Source organism: Bos javanicus, chromosome 14 (genome assembly GCF_032452875.1).
Source record: "Bos javanicus breed banteng chromosome 14, ARS-OSU_banteng_1.0, whole genome shotgun sequence".
Taxonomy (NCBI): domain Eukaryota; kingdom Metazoa; phylum Chordata; class Mammalia; order Artiodactyla; family Bovidae; genus Bos; species Bos javanicus.
In genome coordinates, this window is record NC_083881.1 from 72968183 (window position 1) to 72993471 (window position 25289).

The window sequence follows — 25289 nt, forward strand, 5'->3', positions numbered from 1 at the left end:
GTCATGAGGAAGGAGACTCGACATACGCAAAGGTGGGATCGAGCCTCAGGAGTCCCCCTGGAAATTCTCGAGCATCTACCCCCAAAATCAGAGTCTGCCTACTTTACTACTTTGTGCTCTCACCTACACCTCTGACTTTATGGGGGGCTGTCCCCCACCACCTCTTTCAGAGAAGGAGTTAACTTAGCGCTCCAGTTAATAAAAATTTCTGGGCGTGACAAGAGTGTTTCAACCTACTAACTCCTCTGAAGGTTCTCTAGCCTGCCTGACAGGCTTGTCCAGCCACATGTGATTGTTCACAGCCTCCCAACCGTGAGAGGCACGAGATGCTTTAAACCTTCTAAAAACAGGTTCTTTAGAGAAGTTAGAAAACTATTAGTATAAGTATAGTGGGCTGATTAGAAATTGTATTGGTGAAGGGTTTTTCATTTGTTGAGCCAATGTTTGTTGCTAAGTCTCCACATCCCCTGCCCTTACACACATTAATGAATACATAGAAGAAATAAGTATTAACCTTTGATATTAATCACGTTAGACCTTAGGCTAAGCAAATTCTTTCCTTAATTAAAACCCACTATACCCTCACCCTATAGGAATGTAAATTTATCTGGTACCTTCAGAAGGTGGTGTCTGTTTTAAGAATAATCATCCCTGGGGAAATAAGTGTTCTGGTTGACTGACCGTTGTCACAAGGAGAGGGTCATAAATTGTCAGCAGGCCCCTGGCCAGAAGATGATGTAACACCCCTAAGACCTCTGTATACATTTGTATGAAGCACCTGACTTTAATAAAAGTCAGGACTGCTGACCCCGCGTGACTTCTGTATAACATCTCATTGTATAAAAACAGACCCTGGAAAAATAAAAAATGGGATCAGTTCCTCGAAAGACTGATCTCCTCGTGTCATTCTTTCTTTCACCTTCTAGCTGAATCCCCTCTGGAACGTGGAGGTTCGTCAAGCCTACTAATATTGCCCGGGCTTCTAAGATCCGACGGGGGAGGCTTCAGTGTCTCTTCTCCTTCAGGAGAACGGAAGGACGCCTGCGGCCTACATAGGTGACGCAAATTTCTTGTCTGAAATTTTATTGGTTTTCTGCGTAAACCAAGTTATTCAGACTCTTTTCTCCACTGAATTTCCCTGCTGAGCTATCCTCACTTAACCACTCTATAAGCCTAGCTATCCTCACTTAACCACTCTATAAGCCTCTGCTGCTAAGTCACTTCAGTCGTGTCCGACTCTGTGCAACCCCATAGATGACAGCCCACCAGGCTCCCCCATCCCTGGGATTCTCCAGGAAAGAACACTGGAGTGAGTTTCCATTTCCTTCTCCAGTGCATGAAAGTGAAAAGTGAAAGTGAAGTTGCTCAGTCTTGTCCGACCCTCAGCGACCCCAGGGACTGCAGCCTACCAGGCTCCTCCGTCCATAGTATTTTCCAGGCAAGAGTACTGGAGTGGCGTGCCATTGCTATAAGCCTCTAGTTAATATTTAATCTAGCAGTTGTTTCTTGATTGAAGCCGACACCATCTCCCCTTCGCGTTTCCCTGGATCCACCGGGGCTGGACACCGGCACAGAACTGAACTGAATTGATAGCAATTTGGAAAGTATAACATGTGATGTACAGAGTTATGTCCTCTTAAAATTCTATGTTGAAGTCCTAGCCCCCAGTAGTTCAGAATGTGACTGTATTTAGAGACAGGGCTTGAAGTCATGTGGGTTGGCCTTAATGCAACATGACAAGGCATCTTAATAAGAGGAAAAGATAAGACGCTCACAGAGAAAGACCATGAGAAGACACTGGAAGATTATGGCCATCCTCCAGCAAAGGAGAGAAACCTCAGAAGAAATCAACCCTGCTGATGCCTCGATCTCAGACTTCTAACCTCCAGAATTGTGAGGAAGTGAATTTCTGTTGCTAAAGCCACCTAGTCTGTGGTACTTTGCTATGGCAGCCTAAACTAATATAATCACTCTGGTGATGAGGCCTCTGTATGTGCTTTATCAAAGTTCTGCTGAATTACTTTGTCTCTCTTGTTCAGCTTTGGCTTCTTTCTGCTGGATCTTTCAGCTCCTGATTTTTCTTTACCATCCATCCTCAGGCCCCCCACCACTTTGTTCTTCCCTTAGGAGATTGCTGTTTCCTGTTTCTACCCATTTACATGATTTCTCTCTCTAGCTTTGTCTTTTACATCCGTCTTGTTTTAGGTCAGCTTGCCTGATTTGGTCTTATTGTGGTGTTCTGTCAATTTACGTTCCTGTCTGACCAGAGTTAGCAGATGTAGCAAATTAAAAAAAAAAAAAAATGTTATTCAAAATTCAAATTTACCTTTGTGTCTTGTCCTCTACCTGCCCCCGCAGTCTTAAATTTCCTTGTTTGTGGGATGGTTAATTATGAAGTGGGGAAAAACTTCTGTATGCAGTTTAAAAATGAACGTCGGAATTTAGAGAAAGGCGTTGAGTTCAAATTCTAACATTCCCACTAAGTTTCCAGTAACTTGTAGCTATTCATTCTGTCACTTAGTCTTTCTTCATCTGTGAACCATTAGCATATTCCAAAGGCGATGGCACCCCCACTCCAGTACTCTTGCCTGGACAATCCCATGGACAGAGGAGCCTGGTAGGCTGCAGTCCATGGGGTCACAAAGAGTCGGACATGACTGAGTGACTTCACTTTCACTTTTCACTTTCATGCACTGGAGAAGGAAATGGCAACCCACTCCAGTGTTCTTGCCTGGAGACTCCTAGGGACGGCAGAGCCTGGTGGGCTGCCATCTATGGGGTCGCATAGAGTCAGACACGACTGAAGCGACTTAGCAGCAGCAGCAGTCAAACCTAGCTGAGAAAGGGAAGACCTAATCCCATTCTATTTAGAGCTGCCCAGCCAGTTACTCTAAGTTGTTGGACTCTTTATTATTTTTTTCAAATCCTTCATCATGCTTCCTCCAACCAGAACTGAGGCAATGTCAAAGTGCTATTTTGCTTCATTCTCCATCCCATCCCTTCTCCACCCCCACAACCCAATTCTAAGGGGCTTTTTTCCATTCATTCCTTTTGTGTGACTCATTGGAAACATCCGCAAGCCATTTACAAACCCCACCCCATAACCCTATCACCACCCCAGCATTGGAGTTTTCTACAAATAATTCTTTTGGAAAAAGAGTCTAAGTTGTTTACCAACTAAGTTCTTCTGTAAATAAACCAGTTTGAGTTTTGCTTATGATCTGCTTTTTTATTCAAAGAGATGAGTTCCGTGGCTCTGCTCAAAGGGATACACAGTTAAGAAGTTTAACAGAGATAGCATGGGACATAAAGCAGTTTCCCTGGCTTGGTAGAGGTGGATTAACTCCCCCATGTTCCCTTTTAGACAGATGTTCCCTAGGAAACTTGCCAAAACACACGCACGTTCTGTTAGCAGCAAAGAAGTAGAAAGCCACTTCCTCCTTTCCCTGAATGCGTATTTGAAAATCAGAAACTAAAATTAAATGCATATGTGAAACTTTTTCGCAATATGCTAGGTTGGTGGTTCTAATTATTATCATACATACCATATTTGATCTGGTAGAACATGTGAAAATGTTTATATATTTTTACATTATGGTTTAACAACACATATAAGCATTTAGGTACAAAAGGATTATAAATTTTGTTAAAGGCATTGAATTACTGTCAAAAGAGAGAAACTTTAACAATTATCCTGTATTTTTACAAAACTTTTGTCACAGAACAAAGTGTTTCCAAAAGTAAAACTGTATGGAGACCCCAAATTGAGGAAGTGAGGCTGAAATGCATCAAATAAATAGAATATATTTCGCTGGCACCCTGGGACTCTGCAAAAACCCAAGAAATGGGGACCAGGGCAGGTTATGAGCTCATCCAGCCCTTGGTCCACCCGTTAAATGTGAAGAAACAAGAATGGAGGGAGAGTGAATCACCCAATGTCACAGCACAGATGCTTGCCTGTGGATTATCCAGGACCTGCTGCGTTCCCAGGCACTTTTCATACATGAATTCTATCTACAAAAAACCGACTCTCACGTTATAAACATGGAAACTGGTTCAAGGGTTTTAAGCAGACTTCCCTTTGTTATTTAGCTGAAAAAAGACAAACCCTTTATAAAGTAAAGAAAAAAAAAAAGATAGAACGTGGAGCAATCGCTACGGGAAAACCCAGGTCTCAGTCTCAGAGCTTCCTCTGCCTCAGGAGGATAAGAGCAGCTTAGTCTGAGCTTTTCCTCCGAAGAAAAAGTGAGTGGTGTTAACGTTGATTAAACAAGGACACCATTAGACTGAGTGGGGCTCTAATGCTAGGCAACTTGCACAAGTAAAACCAAAATCCAAGCCTGTAAATGCTTCAGGGTTAGGAAACTGAAACCTGGGAATAACCAATCACAAAGAGCCAACCAGGCTTTAAGCTATAGCCAATCAATAATTTCCTTACTTTGTTTCAGCCTCTTCTCTATAAAGGGCTTCCCTGGTGGCTCAGAGGGTAAAGCATCTGTCCGCAATGTGGGATACCTGGGTTCGATCGCTTCTTGCCTGGAAAAACCCATGGACGGAGAAGCCTGGTAGACTACAGTCCACGAGGTTGCAAAGAGTTGGATACAACTGAGAGACTTCACTTTTCTTTCTTCTCTATAAAGTTTCTGCCCAGCTCCAGTTGGTACAGCATCGCTACCACTTATGGTCTGGTGCTGCCTGATTCCAATGGATAACATTTTTAATATGCCTCAATCTATCTTTTAACAGGGTGAAGGGATTTTGTTATTTTATATCTGTGGGTTGTATTAATGGCTAGAAAGATAGCAAGCAATATACAAAGTAATGTTTGAGCAAATTTGTGCATCATCAACTCATAAAATGTCAAAGCCTGACAACCTTAGAAAGGCATCTAGTCCATTACTTTCATTTTGAAGATGAGGAATCTGAGGTCCTCTAGCTGTGTAAGTTGGCATCAGAGCAAGAGTGTTCCAGAAATACTACCCTTCAGCATCCTTACATCTTGAATTCTAGGGCAGAGGAGATGGCCACTATGGCTGGGGTTCTTCCTGCAGTCTCGAAGTGTTAGTGTGTCTTCTTGGGCCATGAAGTGAAGTGAAAGTCACTCAGTCAAGTCTGACTCTTTGCCACCCCATGGACTATACAGTTCATGGAATTCTCCAGGCCAGAATACTGGAGTGGGTAACCTTTCCCTTTTCCAGGGGATCTTCCCAACCCAGGGATCGAACCCAGGTCTCCAGCATTGCGGGCAGATTCTTTACCAGCAGTCAATGCTATTGATCTACCGCAAAGATGGAGAAATCTCTCCCAGGATGTTTACACATGTAGATAACCCAGCCTATTAGGGCAGTTTCTCCTAATCGTTTTTGCTTAATGGAGAGGATCAGTTAATCCAACTCAAACTTCTCCAGCTCAGTGTCAGCTATGTCTTACCTGATTGATGGGGCTGGAGAGCCAACCATAAGGAGACACTGCAGGCCTCTGTTGTAATGAGCCTTGTGGCTGGAGGGAAGCTAATATGGCCTAGTCTAAGTCTAGACACACAGATTCAACTTTAAAGGTGGAATAAGGAGCCATGGAGAGGGGAAGTTCTAAAAGCTTCACTCAGGCATCTGATGGCCTCATGATGACTACTGCCCCAGTGCTCCCTTCTGACTTAAACTATTGGAGGTACTCACTGTGGTTTATAGAAAGATAGGAGGAGAGATCCGCTTCCTTTCTTCCTCTCTGCTGGTTCTCTAATGCATGTTGAAGTTTGGTGATATCATAGGAGCCACTGTCATGCATTTCTAGCTGTGAAGCAGATCACCATTACTCATTACAACTGCAAAGTAGTTTTTTATAAAATCACATTTTAGAGTGTGTTTTTTTAACACCATATGGCTGGGTAATGACAGGATACAGCACAAAGGCAACTGAAACATGTTTGGTGACAGAAACAACTTCATTAAATCCACCTTTTCCTTCTATTTCCCACGTCCAAGGCCGTGTAGGACAGGAATTAGTGTCAGAGTTCAGGAAAGGACAAGATTTCTACTGATCTCACAGGGGATGGGTCACGTGCAAAAAAGAGGTAGGGGTTACATCCAGGACTTCCTGTTCTTGATATCATGCTCATAACAAATAACGTTCCCTCATTCCTCTCTTTAGTTTAGTTGCTCCTCAGGCTCTCACTCCCAGTGGCCTTATACTTTAATTCTCTCCCTATTAAAATGCATCCAGGTGAAAAAGCTAAGTAAAAACAAGACATGAGAAACTGGCTCAGAAGATGACTCACTGAATCCCCAAATGCACCCCAAATTTTTAATAGGTTCATTTACACTATTTTTTAAAGCATTTATTGAGTACCTACTGAGTGCAAGTGGTAACTAAGTGTTCACTAAGAGCTGTGCAAAATACAAGAGCATCACAGAGACTAGTAACTAAAGAAGGGACTGAATGTTGATCAGAAGTGGTGGGTCTGTGGCATGCTTTGATTCTAGTAGGAGTCTCCTGGAGAAGGAAAGGGTGACTTATTCCACTATTCTTGCCTGAGGAATCCCATGGAAGAGAAACCTGGCAGGCTACAGTCTACAGGGTCACAAAAGACTCGGACAAGACTTAGCAACTAAACAACAGGAAGTCTGGCTCAGCCAGAAATCACAGCACTGTTGATTGGAGGTTTTTGCCATGGACTGGTGGTGCCTTGGTAGGTATCTCACAGAAGCCTTCCAGCAGCTTGCAGAAGAGAAAATAGTCTCTCCCAATTTACAAATTGGGAGACTGAGCCTCAGAAGTGTTAGATCATTTCTGAAAAGGCATATAGCTAAAAGAGGTATAACCAGGTTATCTGGCTCCCAAGTCCTATCTCACAACTTAAATTTTAATGTACATGCCACAGTTCTGGACTTCTGGGCAAGATAGTGAGTTGAGTACAGTCATTTAATTATTAATGTCTTATAATAAAAGAGTATTTGAAAGCAGATGGAGGAGACCCAGGAGGATATCACTGACAGCCCTTAACTCAGAGAGGCAGTGGCTAGAGGTGAGGAGAGATCAAGCACCGTAGAATGGGAAATGCTTTGGACCAGAGGCAAGTTTACCTGCAATGACTGCCCAGTGTTCTGACTTAAACTCCCTTTTCACCCCAGTCTACAGAATACCAAAGTCAGTCAAATAAAACTATGGTAGTTTTTTTTTTTAATCTTTTTTATTTGAAAATAAAATAATTAGACAGAGGCCCACATCAGTCTCAATTCCAAACTTACTTTAAGTCAATCCTTAGTTAACATGGACTTCCCCATGCAAGGATAAACGGAAAGAAATCACCATACTTTTGAAAATTATTCAATGATTAAAAAAAAAAAAAGTCCTGAGATAACCATAAGTGCCTTCCCTTGAAACAGATTTACTATAGGGAAAGATATATTTAAAAAATTTTTAATTTGGACTTTCTTGTACAAACTATATAGTAAATCAAATAAAATACAGTGTTATGCCATAAATATAAAATATCTCAGATAAAATTTATAATGTGAAAGATGATTTTCAATTAAAATTATAATGTAGTCTTTCTACGATATACTGGATACAACAGAAAGTGGATTTAGTGGAGGACAGATTAAATATTTCCATATAGAGTTCTGAGGAACAAGGTAAAGAGATCAATATCTTGATGAGAAGCAAGATCAGATCCAGTGGATATAGGACATGTATTTAAGATGTTCATCACTGTGTCCAGACCTAATATTTCAGACATCCAAGGGAGTCAGAAAATATAGCCTTTAAGTATTTTCTGAACAATATTTGAACATGGCCTCTAAGAAGTTGACACTAATCAAAATAAGAAATTCAAATTGTGCCCACAATTAGCAATACTATACAGTATACTTAAAATTTACTAAGAAGGTAGATTTTATGGTTAGCATTCATAAAATAAAAGTAAAGTAAAATAAGTGAAGAAGGCAATTCAAGCCTGTTAGGATATCTATTATCAAAAAGAGAAAAGATAATGAATGCTGTTGAAAATGTGAAGAGAAAACAAAGCAAAACCTTGTATATTGTTGGTAAGAATGTAAAGTGGTGCAGCCACTATGGAAATCAGTATGGAGTTTCCTCAAGAAACTAAAAAAAATAACTATCATATCATCCAGCAGTCCCACTTCTGAGTATACATCCAAAGAAAAGGAAATCATTATCCTGAAGGAACATTTGTACTAGTATCTCATATTTAGTGGTTTTATGGTTGTAGTTGCTGAGTCGAGTCCCACTCTTGTCACCTCTTAGACTATAGCCTGTCAGGCTCCTCTGCCCATGGGATTCTCCAGACAAGAATACTGGAGTGGGTTGCCATTTCCTTCTCCAGGGGGTCTTCCCCACCCAGGAATCAAACCCAGGTCTCCTGCATTGCAGGCAGTTTCTTTACTGACTGAACTTCAAGGGAAGCCCTGATGTCATATTTATATATACATTATAGATATATATGTATATTTTCATTTATATTTATAATTATATACAAAGGAAATTATGTCATTTCTTATAACATGGGTGAACCTGGAGGTCATTATGTTAAGTAAAATAAGCCAGATAGAAAGACAAAAATCACATGGTATCACTTATGTGAAATCTTTAAAAATAGAAAGTTGAAAAGAAGCAAAGAATAGAAAAGTGGTTACTAGAGTTTGCATGTGGGTGTCTGCTCACTTGTGTCCCACTCTTTGTGACATCATAGACTCTAGCCTGCCAGGTTCCTCTGTCCATGGAATTTTTGAGGCAAGAATACTGGAGTGGGTTGCCATTTTCTCCTCCAGGGGTCTTCCCGGCCCAGGGACCAGACCCGCATCTCCTGCGTTGGCAGGCAGGTTTTTTACTGCTGTGCCACCTGGGAAGGCACTTGAGTTGCGGAGTAGGACAAACAGGGAGAGGTTGATAAAGGGTACAACTTTTAGTTATAAAATAAGATCTGAGGTGCTAACTTTATTATAGTTGATAACAATATTCTATAATCAAAATTCGCCAAGAGTAGAATGTGCTCATTCTCACACACACACAAAAGGTAAAATTATGAAATGATAAACATGTTAACTAATTTGATGGAGAGAATTCTTTCACAATGTGTATATATATCAAATCATCATATTGTACGCTTTAAATATCTTACAGTTTTGTCAATGATACCCCAATAAAGCTGGAAAAAAAAAGAGAGAACAGGAGGAAACTTTTGGAGGTGATGAGGTACTGAGTATGACGTAGATTGTGGTGATGGTTCATGGATATTATATATACTTATCTCCAAACTCATCAAGCTGTATATACTTAAAATATGCTTTTTGTCAATTATACCTCAACAAAGTGGTTAAAAAAAACCTCAAGAATGGATAACTATAGGTCTAGAGAAGGGAAGTGAACAATGAGATAGGTTAAAATGTATCTACATAATTTCTAGAATGGATATAAAACTTAAGATAAATGCAAAAGTCATCTTTGAAGACTAGATGCATACTGTAATGAATAGCAATAATATTTAAGTAAAATTTTACATGTAATACAAAGAAATATGTGTTTGGGGATATGTACATATTTATAGGAATGAGGTTCGTGACATTGTACAGGAAACAGGATCAAGACCATCCCCATAGAAAAGAAATGCAAAAAAGCAAAATGGCTATCTGGGGAGGCCTTACAAATAGCTGTGAAAAGAAGAGAAGCGAAAAGCGAAGAAGAAAAGGAAAGATATAAACATCTGAATACAGAGTTCCAAAGAATAGCAAGAAGAGATAAGAAAGCCTTCCTCAGCGATCACTGAAAAGAAATAGAGGAAAACAACAGAATGGGAAAGACTAGATATCTCTTCAAGAAAATCAGAGATACCAAAGGAATATTTCATGCAAAGATGAGCTCGATAAAGGACAGAAATGGTATGGACCTAACAGAAACAGAAGATATTAAGAAGAGATGGCAAGAATACACAGAAGAACTATACAAAAAAGATCTTCACGACCCAGATAATCACGATGGTGTGATCACTGACCTAGAGCCAGACATCCTGGAATGTGAAGTCAAGTGGGCCTTAGAAAGCATCACTACGAACAAAGCTAGTGGAGGTGATGGAATTCCAGTTAAGCTATTCCAAATCCTGAAAGATTATGCTGTGAAAGTGCTGCACTCAATATGACAGCAAATTTGGAAAACTCAGCAGTGGCCACAGGACTGGAAAAGGTCAGTTTTCATTCCAATCCCAAAGAAAGGCAATGCCAAAGAATGCTCAAACTACCACACAATTGCACTCATCTCACATGCTAGTAAAGTAATGCTCAAAATTCTCCAAGCCAGGCTTCAGCAATATGTGAACTGTGAACTTCCTGATGTTCAAGCTGGTTTTAGAAAAGGCAGAGGAACCAGAGATCAAATTGCCAACATCCGCTGGATCATGGAAAAAGCAAGAGAGTTCCAGAAAAACATCTATTTCTGCTTTATTGACTATGCCAAAGCCTTTGACTGTGTGGATCACAATAAACTGTGGACAATTCTGAAAGAGATGGGAATACCAGACCACCTGATCTGCCTCTTGAGAAATTTGTATGCAGGTCAGGAAGCAACAGTTAGAACTGGACATGGAACAACAGACTGGTTCCAAATAGAAAAAGGAGTTCGTCAAAGCTGTATATTGTCACCCTGTTTATTTAACTTCTATGCAGAGTACATCTTGAGAAACGCTGGACTGGAAGAAACGCAAGCTGGAATCAAGATTGCCGGGAGAAATATCAATAACCTCAGATACGCAGGTGACACCACCCTTATGGCAGAAAGTGAAGAGGAACTCAAAAGCCTCTTGATGAAAGTGAAAGTGGAGAGTGCAAAAGTTGGCTTAAAGCTCAACACTCAGAAAATGAAGATCATGGCATCCGGTCCCACCACTTCAAGGGAAATAGATGGGGAAACAGTGTCAGATTTATTTTTCTGGGCTCCAAAATCACTACAGATGGTGACTGCAGCCATGAAATTAAAAGATGCTTACTCCTTGGAAGGAAAGTTATGACCAACCTAGATAGCATATTCAAAAGCAGAGACATTACTTTGCCAACAAAGGTCCGTCTAGTCAAGGCTATGGTTTTTCCTCTGGTCATGTATGGATGTGAGAGTTGGACTGTGAAGAAGGCTAAGCGCCGAAGAATTGATGCTTTTGAACTGTGGTGTTGGAGAAGACTCTTGAGAGTCCCTTGGACTGCAAGGAGATCCAACCAGTCCATTCTGAAGGAGATCAGCCCTGGGATTTCTTTGGAAGGAATGATGCTAAAGCTGAAACTCCAGTACTTTGGCCACCTGATGCGAAGAGTTGACTCACTGGAAAAGACTCTGATGCTGGGAGGGATTGGAGGCAGGAGGAGAAGGGGACGACAGAGGATGAGATGGCTGGATGGCATCACTGACTCGATGGACGTGAGTCTGAGTGAACTCCAGGAGTTGGTGATGGACAGGGAGGCCTGGTGTGCTGGGATTCATGGGGTCTCAAAGAGTCGGACACGACTGAGTGACTGATCTGGTCTGATCTGATATATCGAAAAATCTATTTCAGGCAGACCTGAGTTAAAATCTTAGTTTTACCTTCCATTTTTGTGTGTTCTTGGACAAGTATCTTTCTAGCATCTACACACATACATTGACACCCTAAGTGTATGTACAACATACATGCAATAGGACAATCCAAAAAATATTTAAAATAATTTCGTCTAGTTGCCAAAACTATGTGATTTTTTTCTTATTTCCACTATCTATTTTCTTGCCTTACTCAAATTTGTAAAGTAAGTATTGGGTTGGCCAAAAAGTTTTCTTGGATTTTCTGTAACATCTGACAGAAAAAATACCATTTTGTTTTGGGTTCTGTTCAAAACCCATTTGAACTTTTTGGCCAACCCAGTATTTATTATTTTAATGATCACAAAATAATTAAATACAAGAAAAGAGATACTAACATTTAAAACGATAGTTTTAGTTAAGGATCTTTCCTTCTGAAAATCAAATTTTGTGCACAATTAGGAACTAGCTTGTTTCAGTCGAAACTGTATTGGAAAGCTTATTAATCACTCATGCCATTCTACACATCGTGGAAACTCAAAGTAACACCTTTAGCGTTATTGACACTTTTGAGTGTGCTGTTAATTATTGACATCATTGAAAGGCGGTAGAGAATGTCTGCTGAGAACATGTGCAGGGGTCAGACTGTCATGGGGTCAGACTGTCATGGGTCCATCTCCTGCTCAGTCCTCACTTATTCCCAGCCTTTAACCAGGTTAAGATATTTAAAGTGTGCAATGTGATGATTTGATATATGTACACATTGTGAAAGAATTCTGTGGGCCTCACTTTTCTAACCTGTGGACTAAGAATAATAGGATTGTTAATATCATAGCTCAACTCTGAGACAGAAGTCAGACGTGACTGATGAGGATTCTGAAGTCTGGGGAAGCTGCAGGTCAGTCTTCAAATGCAGAACTGACCCACTCCTGAGTGCTGCCTCATTGCCCTCGATTCCTCCCTGGTCCTGAAAAGCCAGTTCTGAGTCTGGCTACTGCTGAGTTTTGTTATTCCCATTCTTCTGCCTGGGCTGAAACTGTATTTGGTGCTTCAGTCTTCACAGCAAAATTCTTTCACTATTTAAAAATCACTTATTTTTGGAATATTTGAAGTTCTATCCTCAAAATTTGCAGCCACCATATTCTGCCCACTTTGTTTCTGTTCAATTTAACTCTTGTGTGAAAGCGAAAGTCAAAGTGACGTCGCTCAGCCGTGTCCGACTCTTTGCGACCCCACAGACTGACTGTAGCCCACCAGGCTCCTACGTCCATGGGATTTTCCAGGCAAGAGTACTGGAGTGGGTTGCCATTTCCTTCTCCAGAGGATCTTCCCGAACAAGGGATTGAACCCAGGTCTCCAGCATTGTAGGCAGATGCTTTACCGTCTGAGCTACCAGGGAAGTTAACTCTTGTGTATTAGCGATCAAATGGGAAAAGATAAGCATGTGATTTCCATTCTAACTCTGACAATATATATTATGCAGACATTATAGCCAAGACTGCTCAAGCTTCTTTCAAACAGTATACTCTCTGTGGAGATAAATTATCTGCGGAGATAAATATAGAGCAATGGTAGGTACATCACTGTTATTGTGCTGAGACACCTTTGGCTTTGTTTTGCACTCATCATCATGAGAATTTTCATTCGATTGTTTTTCCACTTGGCTCTCCTGTTCTTTTGTTTTCTGTCCTTCTTGCCTGAACTGAAGCGAGTCATCCAAGCTATCATTTGGAGGTAATTAATTTGGACAGCAAGGATAAACCTAGCATTTGGGGGCTAACTTGAAGCTCAGTTAACTTATCAGATGAATTATTTCACTTTTAAGTAGCTACTCTTCCAAAGATCCATTAATAAGAGGTGTTTAACCTCTGGTCCCACATCTGACTCAGTCCCAGGAGATCACCAACTTTCCTGAATGCATCAATAGAATATTTTGGTGTGAATTTTCATTTATCTGTCACTAAGGCAATTGCTTTATCAATTTACCTTCTTTTTTTTTTTTGAGGTCAATGAACTGCCAAGAGCTCCCAAACCAGAACAAAACAGAGAAAGACATTTAATTATTCTCATATCAGAAACTAGAGAATGCTACGAGCTTGTTCATTGAGTAATTATAAGATATATACATACTGTATTTCAAAAGAACGCATTTTATATCCAGGGTCTACCTGACCAGTTCCCAAAATACGCTCCCTCTGAGAAACATGCAGCCTTCAGAATACTGCTCACAAAAAGCAATTACAGCATTATACCAATACTCCTGAAAAACGATGAAATTTGAAATCAGCAACTAAACAGTCATCAAGGACATGCTCACGTGAACACCACATTTCCACATCTGAAACAGATGTGCTGTTGTTTGAGGCTCAGTTCCTGGGGCCCTTTTTGTCCTGGGAAGTGTCACCCAGATGCTGCTGCCTGGAAGGCCGCCACCGACTTGCGTATCTGCTTAAGGTGATAGGACATGACCTCGCTCCTCAGTTCAGAGAGGTGGCACAAATGTAGCAGAAAATGCAATTTCACAGCATGGCGGCCACTGGTCCCTGCTTTCACCTTGGTAATAAACTGAATCATGTTGTTTGACTGAAGACTGTCCTCGTGTGCCCCATTTATTTCAGTCATGCTCCACTGACATATGGTTAGTCAAATGGACAGAAGCTAACCTCAACCTCTCCATCCTCCAGAAACACTTAAGTCTGCTTCACCTGACTTCACATCAGCACATATGTGCCCTACACACCTCTGTTAATGACCACTAATCATAATTTTCAGAAAAGAAAATTGCTGAATCTGATGGGTTTAAAGCAGGTAAGGATGAAAACCAAGAATTTCACAAGATTTTTTTTTAATATTTTATTAGTCAAGACTGCCAAATGGGGAGTGTATCAAAGGTAATGCTACTACAAAGAAGAAAAGCACTTTTTTCTCCAAACATATGTTTCACAGATGAGTCCTGTTCTCAGTTTTGAGTGGTGTTTCATGTGGCAGTCTGATTCTCTTCTTTGGCCTACAGCCCAAACATCTCTGATGATACTTTCCCTGTCTTCCCAGACTTAGATTCAGACACTGAGGCATTAAACTGAACACAAAGTATTTACATGGGACTGAGTCTTCATGCAGTTAACTCAAATGACATATTTGTCCAAAGGAAAAGTAAAGCAAACATCATTTTTTGCTAGTGGGAAAACATTTGAAGAAAGTTGTATGCTTTTTTCCCCGCAAATATTCTTTCCTTTTCATTTTGAAAAGTGAATAAGGTGAGAAAGGAAATGCAAAGAATGGAAGGAGATTAAGAATTTTTGAAAGTTGGCAGAACAAATATGAAAATTCAAAAGTGGCGTCGATATATAGAGAAAGAAATGTCACAGTAAGAGTGGTTAATGTTGTTAACAGATATTTTAAAGGTGCATATGCATTAATGCTAATTCCATTGAAAAAGATGTAACCATTTCTGGGAGATGAAAAGGTTAAAGTTAGCTTCTATGTGTTCTGTTCACCATATGTCAGTGGTTTGAGACTAAAATAATCGCTGCAGTGCTTCCTCCATTCAGAATGAGAGAAACAGCAGAGGGGAAAAAAAGGAGCAAATTTTGCTCTTTCATGAGTTTTGGATTCCTTAGCAAGCTTGACCTATTCTTGATGACTTTAAATCCTATTTTTTGAGTTTCTTCTCAATATTCATCAACTCCACTCAGTTATTGATGAAACTGACCTTATAATTCCAAACCCATTTTTTTTCTTTAGGCCTTATAATCCTTTGAGTAACAAATGAGACCTCACAAACATTTGTACCAAAATTTCATTAATTCACAATCTCTACTTCAAGAGAGCTACAGTTCTTCCAGCTTCTCCCCTGTTCTACCACACCTCCTGTTGGCCGTGGCAGGTCTTACTGGTTCATGAACAAGCCCACGTGCATGGCAGCCGTGTGCTCTGTGACAGTCACCAACATTACAAGTTGTTCTAATTACAAACATTAGGTGCTTCATGGAATTGAAAGGTCAAGATAAGTATACATACATATATATATATATATAAGATATAAATATACAAAGGAAAACATCTGAAAATTGGTTTCATGAATATTAGCTCTTCACCTGCTTTACAATTTGGGCCAGGCTACATGGAGATCTGGAAGGAATTTTAGAAATAAACTCCTAGAATGAAATACAGTGTGCTGTGAATTCCATCATTCTGAGGCCTAATGAGAAGGGCTTCCCAAGACCTCTGAAAGTACTTAATTTGTGCCTCCTGCAGTTGGAACATTCACAGTGGACTCGTGTCACATTTTGCCTGTTCAATATAAAGGTAGACAGGCTGGCTGGCTGCTCCCAGGTTGAGATGTGTTGCAGAGCCAGAAGTGGCCTGTATCCCTATGATTTGTTGAGGCAAAGTTTTCAAGATCACATGAGATAGGGACTCTGTGTCCAAGAGGAATATTTAAAGGCCCAAACAGGCCTCAGCACAGAGTAACTGAAATTTGGCCAAACTGGGAGCAAGATGGTACGAGGGAAAGGAAAGCTTTATTATACTTCTCTGTCCTCTTCCCATATCACCTCTGACCTCCTCACCCCAACCTTCCCTCATGAAAAATCAACGGCTATCAAGCAGGGGACAAGTTGATCCAAAAAGAGGGAAGAAGCTGACCACACTGTCCTCTTCCGGGATGACTGCTCACTGTAAGAGCCCCTCCTAGTTGTGGGATGAGAAGGAAGACATGCACTTGAGTGAAGGACCTGAACATCCTAATTTCTGAGTTGAGACTTTTCTGATTTAAATATACTAGAAAGTGCCTGACCAGAAGGTCATGGTAATGCCAGATTTTCATCCAATCATGGAAAACTAACACCAGTAATTAAAGACAAAAGGAGAATGAGAGTATAAAATAATGTTGCTTTATGAAAACAATTCATGAATACTGTATGTTCAATATCCAGATAAAGTTGCCACAAATCCAAGATGACAAGAGGGGAAAGTCTCATACCTACAGTTATATCTGATTGGACCCTTTTTTTCCTTCTTGACCTTTCAATTCCATGAAACACCTAACGTTTGTAATTAGAACAACTTCTTTAATATTTCCGATCTGATTGAGGCCTAAAAATCTGTGTTTCTAATAAGCTCCCAGGTGATGTCAATGATGCTGGCATATAGCTTATATATTTTTTTGCATATTTCTAATAGCAAGGCTCTGGACAACATCTGTCTTATCCTTATAGTATAATCAGAACCCCTCAAAATAAAGAATGGGATGGCCTCATGTGAAGCAACGAAATCAAGAACACATCACTGTAGAATAAGGATCTCTGCCATCTACTTCGTTATGCCATGCTCCTTCACCGCTGTTACTCCAGTCACGTGTCATAACCGATTCAGGTGTCAAGTGACCATCCATATCAAAACCTGGCACTGGGCTCACTAGTCACACTTCCCAACTTATTCTGTGATCCATTATTAGTGTAATAACAAAGCCAGACAAAACACCATAAGAAAAGATAACTAGAGTTCAACATATATGTAAAAATCCTTAATAATATATTAGTAGATACAATCCATTGATATATAATCAAGGTTATATAGCCTAACCAGTTAGGATTTAATTTCTACTATTCTAGGAGAGGGATCAAAAGAGATCTTGCTGTGATTTATGTCAAAGAGCATTCTGCCTAGGTTTTCCACTAAGAATTTTTTACAGTCTGGTTAGTTCTTTAATCCATTTTGAGGGTGTGTGTGTGTGTGTGTGTGTGTGGTATTAGGGAGTGTCCTAATTTCATTTTTTCCAAGTACCTGTCCAGTTTTCCCAGCAACACTTATTGAAGAGACGGTCTTTTCTCTATTGTATATTCTTGCCTCCTGTGTCATAGATTAGGTGACCATAGGTGCCCAAGCTTATCTCTGGACTTTATATCTTGTTCTGTTGATTTATATTTGTGTTTTTGTGCCAGTAGCATGCTGTATTACAGTATCTTTGTAATATTGTCTCAAGTCAGGGAGCCTGATTCCTCCAGCTCTGTTTTTCATTCTTAAGATTGTTTAGACTATGGAAGGTCTTTTGTGTCTTCACACAAACTGTAATAATTTTTGGTTTTACTTCTGGGATAATGCTATTGGTAACTTGATATGCATTGCATCAAATATGTAAGTTACTTTGGGTAGCATAATCATGTTCACAATATTGATTCTTCTGATCCAAGAATATGGTAAATCTCTCCATCTGTAGGTGTCATCTTTGATATCTTTCATCAATATCTTATAGTTTTCTGAGTACAAAATTTTGCCTTCTTAGGTAGATTTATTTCTAGGTATTTTATTCTTTTGTTGCAATGGTAAATGATAATGTTTCCTTAATTTCTCTTTCTGATCCTTCATTGTTAACATATAGGAATGGAAAAGATTTCTGTGTATTAACTTTGTATCCTGAAAATTTACCAATTCCTTTGATGAGCTCTAGTAATTTTCTGGTAGCATCTTCAGGATTCTCTATGTACAGTATCATCAATTCAGTTCAGTCACTCAGTCATGTCCAACTCATTGTGACCTCATGGACTGCAGCACACCAGGCTTCCCTGTCCATCATCAACTCCTGGAGCCTACTCAAACTCATGTCCATTGTGTCAGTGATGCCATCCAACCATGTCATCCTCTGTCATCCCCTTCTCCTCTCGCCTTCAATCTTTCCCAGCATCAGGGTCTTTTCCAATGAGTCAGTTCTTTCCATCAGGTGGCCAAAGTGTTGGAGTTTCAGCTTCAGCATCAGTCCTTCCAATGAATATTCAAGACTGATTTCCTTTAGGATGGACTGGTTGGATCTCCTTGCAGTCCCAGGGAGTCTCAAGAGTCTTCTCCAACACCACAGTTCAAAAGTATCAATTCTTCAGCACTCAAATTTCTTTATAGTCCAACTCTCACATCCATACATACATACAATATCATGTCATCTGCAAATAGTGACAATTTTACTTCTTTTCTGATTTGGATTCCTTGTATTTCTTTTTTTTCTCTGATTGCTGTGGTTAAGAATTCCAAAACTATGTTGAATAACAGTGGAAAGAATGAACATCCCGGTCTTATTTCTGAGCTTAGAAGAAATTTTTTTCAGCTTTTCAGCATTGAGAATGATGTTTGCTGTGGGTTTGTTGTATATGATCTTTATATGTTGAGGTAAGCTGGAATCAAGATTGAGGGGAGAAATATCAATAACCTCAGATATGCAGATGACACCACCATTATGGCAGAAAGTGAAGAGGAGCTCAAAAGCCTCTTGATGAAAGTGAAAGTGGAGAGCGAAAAAGTTGGCTTAAAGCTCAACGTTCAGAAAATGAAGATCATGGCATCTGGTCCCATCACTTCATGGGAAATAGATGGGGAAACAGTGGAAACAGTGTCAGACTTTATTTTGGGGGGCTCGAAAATCACTGCAGATGGTGACTGCAGCCATGAAATTAAAAGATGCTTACTCCTTGGAAGGAAAGTTATGTCCAACCTAGATAGCATATTCAAAAGCAGACACATTACCTTGCCAACAAAGGTCCGTCTAGTCAAGGCTATGGTTTTTCCTGTGGTCATGTATGGATGTGAGAATTGGACTGTGAAGAAGGCTGAGTGCTGAAGAATTGATGCTTTTGAACTGTGGTGTTGGAGAAGACTCTTGAGAGTCCCTTGGACTGCAAGGAGATCAAACTAGTCCCTTGTGAAGAAGATCAGCCCTGGGATTTCTTTGGAAGGAATGATGCTAAAGCTGAAACTCCAGTACTTTGGCCACCTCATGCGAAGAGTTGACTCATTGGAAAAGACTCTGATGCTGGGAAGGATTGGGGGCAGGAGGAGAAGGGGACGACAGAGGATGAGATGGCTGGATGGCATCACTGATTCTATGGACGTGAATCTGGGTGAACTCCGGGAGCTGGTGATGGACAGGGAGGCCTGGCGTGCTGCTATTCATGGAGTCGCAAAGAGTCGGACACGACTGAGTGACTGAACTGAACTGAACTAAACTGAAGTTCCTTCTAAGCCTGTTTTCTGGAAACTGTTTTAATCATAAAATGGTGTTAAATTTTCAAAAGATTTTTCTGCATCTATTGAGATGATCATATAGATTTGATTCTTTAATTTGTTGATATGGTATATCACATTGATTGACTTGAATATATTGAAGAATCCTTGCATCCCTGGGATAAATCTCATTTGATCATGGTGTATGATCCTTTTGATGTGTTGTTGTTCTCTGTTTCCTAGTATTTCATTGAGGATTTTTGTGTGTATGTTCACTAGTGATATTGGCCTATAATTTTCTGTTTCTGTGTTGTCTTTGTCTGATTTTGCTATCAGGGTGATGGTAGCCTCATAGCAAGAAGTTGAGAGGATTCCTTCATCTGAAAATTTTTGGAAGAGTTTGTAAAGGGTAAAAGATTGAAGGCAAAAGGAGAAGGGAACGGCAGAGGATGAGATGGTTAGATTAAATCACTGACTCAATGGACGTGAATCTGAGCAAGCATAGGTAAAAAGTGATGGACAGCGGAGTCTGGTATGCTGCAGTCCATGGGATCTCAAAGAGTTGAACATGGCTTGGAGACTGAACAATTACAACAAAAGATTTATCAATTTTGTTTATCTTCTCAAAGAACTAGCTTTTAGATTCATTCATCTTTACTATTGTTTTCTTTGTCTCTATTTCATTTATTTCTGCTCTAATTTTTATGATTAGATCCCTTCTACTAACTTTGGGTTTGCTTATTCTTTTTTCTCTACTTGCTTTACATATAAAGTTAGTTTGTTTATTTGAGTTTTTTTTTTGTTCTTTGAGATAAGATTATATTGCTATAAACTTCCCTCTTAGAACTAATTTTGCTGCATCCCATAGATTTGGGGTCATCATGTTTTCACTTAATTTTTATAGGTATTTTTAAATATTTTCTCTTTCATTTATTCAGTGATCCATGTGTTTATGCTTTTTAGGTTTTCCCCTGTAATTGATTTCTGATTTCTTATGAGATTTCTGAAGAACACTCTTGAGAGTCCTGTGGACTGCAAGGAGATCAAATGAGTCAAACCTAAAGGGAATCAAATCCTGAATATTCACTAGAAGGACTGTTGCTGAAGCTGAAGCTCCAACACTTTGGCCACCTGATGCGAAGGGCCAACTCATGGGAAAAGATCCTGATGCTGGGAAAGATTGAAGACAAAAGGGGTGGCAGGGGATGAGATGGCTAGATAGCATCACTGACTCAGTGGATATAAATTTGAGCAAGTTCTGGGAGATAATAGAGGAAGGGGATCTGGGCTTGTTAGAGTCCATGAGATCACAAAGAGTTGAACATTGAAAAGAAAGTGTACTCTGCTGCTTTCAGATGAAATGTCCTATAAATATCAATTAAAGTCTTCTTGTAAAATGTGTTATTTAAAGCTTGTGCTTCCATCTTAATTTTCTTTCTGGATGGGCTATCCATTGCTGTAAGTAGGGTGTTTAATTTCCCCCACTGTATTTCCCCTTTTATGGCTATTAGCATTTGCCTTACACTTTGAGATGTTCGTATGTTGGATGCATAAATATATACAATTGTTTTATCCTCTTTGATTGATCCTTTGATCATTATGTAGTGTCCTTCCTTGTCCCTTGTAACAGTCTTTATTTTAAGGTCTATTTTTTTCTGATGTGGGTATTGTTACTCCATCTTTCTTTTGGTTCCCTTTTTTATGAAGTATCTTTTTCCATCTCCTGACTTTCAGTCTGTATGTGTCCCTAGGTTTGAAGCAACAGCATATATATAGGTCTTGTTTTCATATCCACCTAGCCTGTACATGTGTTTTGGTTGGTGCCCTTAATCCATCTACATTTAAGGTGATTATTAATATGTATGCTCCTATTGCCATTTTCTTCATTGCTTTAGGCTTATTTTTGTAGGCCTTTTTTCTTCCCTTAGTCTTGTGTACTCTTCTCTTGTGTTTCTCATGTAGGGAAGCTCCTGTAGCATTTGTTGTAAAGTTGGTTTGTAGTGCTGAATTCTCTTATTTTTTGTTTGTCTATGAAGCTTTAGATTTTTCCATCAAATCTAAGTGACAGTCTTACTGGGTTGAGTATTCTTGGTTGTAGGCTTTTCCCTTTCGTCATTTTAAATATATCCTGCCAGTCCCTTCTGGCCTGCAGAGTTTCTACTGAAAAAATCAGCTGATAACCTTATACATATTCCCTTGTGTGTTTCTTGTTGTTTTTATCTTACTGTTTTTAATATTTTTATTTGTATTTAATTTTTGTTAGTTTGATTATTATGTGACTTGATGTGTTTCTCCTTGGGTTTATACTGTATGGGACTCTCTGTTCTTCCTGGAATTGAGTGACTATTTCCTTCCCCAATGTTAAGGAATTTGTTGACTAGAGTCTCTCCAAATGTTTTTTCAGGCCATCTCTTTTTCTCCTTCTGGGAGTAGAATAATTTGAATATTGATGCATGTAATATTGTCCCAGAGGTCTCTGAGACTGTCCTCATTCCTTTTTATTCTTCTTTTCTTTATTCTGTTCATGACATTGATTTCCACCATTTTGTCTTCCAAGTAATTTATCTATTCTTCTGCCTCAGTTATTCTGCTATTGATTTCCTCTAGTGAATTTTTTCACTTCAGTTATTGTCTTGTTCATCTCCATTTGTTTGTTCTTTAGTACTTCTGGGTTTTAAAAAAACTTTTCTTGTGTCTTCTTGATCCATGCCTCTGTTCTTTTTCTGAGGCCTTGGATCATGTTTACTATCATTACTCTGAATTATTTTTAAGGTAGATTGCCTATCTCCCCTTCATTCAGTTGTTCTTATAGCTTTCTATCTGGCTTCTTCATCTGCAAATTTGTTGTCATCTCATTTTGTCAAGCTTATTGTGTTTGTGGTCTCCTTTTCACAGGCTGCAGGATCATATTTCCTCTTGTTTCTAGTGTCTGACCCCAAAGGTAAGGTCGCTCCAGAGGCTTGGGTCATTATCCCATTGATAGGGGGTTTGATTGGTGTTGTCGTGAGCAGAGCCAGTCATGGATGTTGAATAGGGCCTCTCCTTTGCTCTGTGTCACTGCCCTGTTAGGGGAAGTATCTGCTCCACAGTTGTTGGAGTAGAGGCTCCAGATCTTTTTCTTAGCTAAGATTCTCATCCACAGCGCAAGGTATGGGGGAAAGGAGCACTCCCACCTGGACAGAAGCCACTGAGTATTTCTCCTCTAGAGAGGGTCATCTGTAAATGTGCTCTGCTGTGTCCCCTTTCGTTTGCTTATTGGGCTCACAAAGTGCACTGCTGTTGGCACTGCTCTCAGTCCACCTTAGCTTGGCATATGCCTGCAATTGGACCTGGTGACTTTCAGGCATTGTTGTCTCTCGGACACCAGCACAGCTTCACTGAGGTCAGGCCCTAGAGCTGAAGTAGTCGTGCCCCTGGACACACTGTGGGAGCTATGGAGGCAGTTCAAACTCTGGTCTGGCTCAGCTCCCAGGTGTGCGTGCCCACAGAGCCCACAGCTGCCAAGGTCAGACCACTCCCGGCTCAAGAGCGCTTGTCTTTGCAGGTGTTTCGCAAGTGCCAGGTTTAGGAAACCATTGGTGGAGGTTTAACTCCACAGTCACGCAACTGTGAGGAGAGATTTTAACTCTTCTTCATTCGTTACATAGTCCTTGGGTCTCAGGTGTGGCTTCAACCCCTCGTCTGGGCAAATTTTCTGGTGGGTGGGGGGTAGCCATCTATACCACCCCAGGACAGCATGGCAGGTCCAGACACCCAGTGGTGAATTTCCTAGTAGCAAGAGTTATTTGCATCTCCTGGGATAACAGGGCAGGCTCTAACACCCACTGATGGATTTCCTGGTAGCAAGAGATTTCAGTGCACTCCTGGGACAGCAGGACTGGTCTTGTAGTCCTCTGGCAGAATCTGCTGGTGGGCAAAGCTGTCTGTACCCTCCTAGGACAGTGGAACAGGTCTTGACATTCACTGGCAGATTTCCTAGTATCAGTGCATTCAATGTGAAGAGGTAGCTTTGCCTTCCTGGGACAGTGGGGTCAGGACGTGGCACCCGCTGAGAAATTTCCTAGTGAACGGAGTTATCTGAGCACTCCCAGGACAGCAGGACAAGTTTCAGCACCCCCTGGAGGATTTTCTAGTTGCAGAAGCTGTCTGTGCCCTCCTGGAAAAGTGTGCAGGTCCTGGGGACTGCTGGTGGAATTCCTAGAGACTGGATCTGTCTGTGCCTTCCTGATCAGTAGGGATGGAGTCTTCCCTGCTGGGGAAGATCCTGGTGTCTTCCCAAGGGTCTGGAAGGGGCAGTCAATGCCTGCCATTGGAGCCCAAGGTGGTGGTGGCAACCCTCAGCCTTCCCCAGAGCTCCTGTAGGCAGTGTCCTGTTGCACTGAGTGCTCACAGGGAAAGAAGTTCTTACGTGTTCCCCGACCCTCCCCTGTGTACACCTCCCAATAATGGTGTCTTGCATCTCTCAGGCTTCTTCCTGAAGACCTGGTCTCTCCACGCTGATCTCTCAAGATCTGATCTCTCCACACTGCTTCTGCACCCAGCCCTGGCCCTCTTCCTGGGACTAAGCTTTGGGAGTCAGATTCAGCACTCAACTCTTGCCCTCACCAACAGAGATGTATCTCAGGTTGAAAAGTGCATGGAAGAGGTGCCAGCCCTCTGGGCAGATTATTCTCCATCTTGCTTTCCACAGACTCATTGCTGCTCTCCCTTCTTAAGCTCCCAAACTGCGCCCCCCTCCATCCAGTATGATCTCTCTGCTAGTGAGGAGACTTCCCAAGGTGTGGGAAACTCCTCCTTCACAATTCTTTCCCCAGGGTGCTGATCCCACCCTGATCCCTTCTTTTTCTCTTATGAAAAGATAGCTGAGGTCTTCTGTCAGGGCTCAGCAGCTGTTTTTCTATAAATCTTTCCAATTGTTGATGTATTTTCAATATTTCTATGGAGAGAGGTGAACTCTGCTTCCTACTCCTCTGCCATCTTGATCCTGACTCCCTCATTAAACATCATTTTTTATATCATAGATCCCATAATAAACATAAAGAAGAGGTGAGTACTGTATACAGCTCCTGCATGTCCCCATTGAGCATCTTGTGCTACTCTGTCACAGTATCATACTATGTTGTTTAAGGTCATTAAGGATGGAGCTGAGTCATATTTGTCATACTGCCTCCAGCATTGAGTGTAAATTCTACAAAGGGCAAGTAGTGATACCCAGCAGTTAATGAGAATGTACCATGTGCCAGACAAGTCCTAAGCAATATGTACGCATTATCCCACTTAATCATCACAATCATCTTATGAGGTAGACACTACCACATCAGTTTCTTAAATCAGAGATTGATTAATTTCTTCTGTGAAGAACAAGACAACAAATATTTTAAGATTTGTGGGCATCAAAATGTCCTGTTTAGATACCCACTCTGCTCTTGTTGTGTAGAAGCAGCAGAGATATGTATATGAATAAGCATGCCCCATTCCAGTAAAACTATTTACAAAAACAGGAAGTGGGCTGAATTTGGTCCATGAAACTTAGTGTGTCAACCAGTGTTTAGATGATACACTAATAGTTAGTGTGATTAAATAATTTGCTCAAGGTCACACAGCTCTCAAAAGGCAAATCTCTGAGACTTGTCAGATTCCCAAATTCCTTTTCCTAACTGCTATTCTAATTATTGCACAAGTCAATGGGACTCCTTGCCTTGTTGTTGTTCGATCTGTAAGACGGCTCTTTGTGAGCCTATGGACTG

General features: G+C 40.6%; 1 long non-coding RNA gene across 1 annotated transcript; it reads left to right on the forward strand.

Moving 5' to 3' along the window:
- Positions 1–19814: 19814 nt before the first annotated feature.
- On the forward strand, positions 19815–20946 carry LOC133260240 (uncharacterized). The gene is made up of 2 exons (XR_009740702.1): positions 19815–20047; positions 20506–20946. It is a non-coding gene; the product is annotated as an uncharacterized LOC133260240 (long non-coding RNA).
- Positions 20947–25289: the final 4343 nt, after the last annotated feature.